Below are 702 nucleotides of genomic sequence, written 5' to 3'. Positions count from 1 at the left end.
TCTGCCACCTCCGTGGTGGGGCTGACCATGCCCTTCCTCCTCCTCCTCCCCCCCTCCCCCCCCCCCCCCTCCCCCCTTTCCCCCCCCCCCCCCCCCCCCCACACTGAGATGACCATTTTCTGCCCCTTGAGTCTTTAACTCTGCGCTGTTAATAACTCACATTTGCACTTGAAGCTCTGGCCCAGCAAGTGGAGGGCGGAGCTGGGAGCTCTGGGCGGGCCTGGGGGCGGGGAGAGAGAGTGCTGACTCCGCCCGTGGGCGTGGCCTCAACCCCAGGGAAGCACACGGAAGCACATTGGGCATGCGCCAGGGTGAAAGTGAAAGTGGCCTCTGCCTCCCCGCCCAGTCCCCCTCCCGCAGGCCCTGGGGACTAGCCCAGGCTTGTCCCGAGACACTGCGGCCGAGGAGACTGACGCGAGCTGCTGCTTCGGGCCCTAGCGGTGAGTGCGGGGCCGGAGACCCCTCCCCCGGCTGGCCTGGGCTAGCTCCAGGGCCTGCCCCCTCTCTGTGCACGTCCCCCCCCTCCCCCCGCACCTGGCAGGCGGAAAGGGGGACCCCAGTACACGAGGCCCTCCACTGTACACCCCCCTGCACCTGGCAGGAGGACAGGGCCCCCAGTACACGACCCCCCCTGCACCAGACAGGGGCCCCCCAATGTACACCCCCCTGCACCTGGCAGGAGGACAGGGCCCCCAGTACACG

The 702-nt window shown here is 69.2% G+C and overlaps 1 protein-coding gene across 2 annotated transcripts in view; it reads left to right on the top strand.

Moving 5' to 3' along the window:
• Positions 1-283: 283 nt before the first annotated feature.
• Positions 284-702, top strand: part of MGMT (O-6-methylguanine-DNA methyltransferase) — a 284,954-nt gene continuing 284,535 nt past the window's right edge. For both annotated transcript variants that reach the window (XM_069101710.1, XM_069101709.1), the window contains exon 1: positions 284-440. The gene's annotated coding sequence lies outside the window, so the exon portion shown is untranslated. The remainder of the gene's footprint in view (positions 441-702) is intronic.

The sequence above is a fragment of the Petaurus breviceps genome, unplaced genomic scaffold, assembly GCF_028583685.1.
Source record: "Petaurus breviceps papuanus isolate PSGF00001 unplaced genomic scaffold, PetGlider_PUasm1.0 490, whole genome shotgun sequence".
Classification (NCBI taxonomy): Eukaryota; Metazoa; Chordata; class Mammalia; order Diprotodontia; family Petauridae; genus Petaurus; species Petaurus breviceps.
The sequence above is the reverse complement of the archived record's forward strand: the minus strand, read 5'-3'. Positions and strand labels throughout refer to the sequence as shown.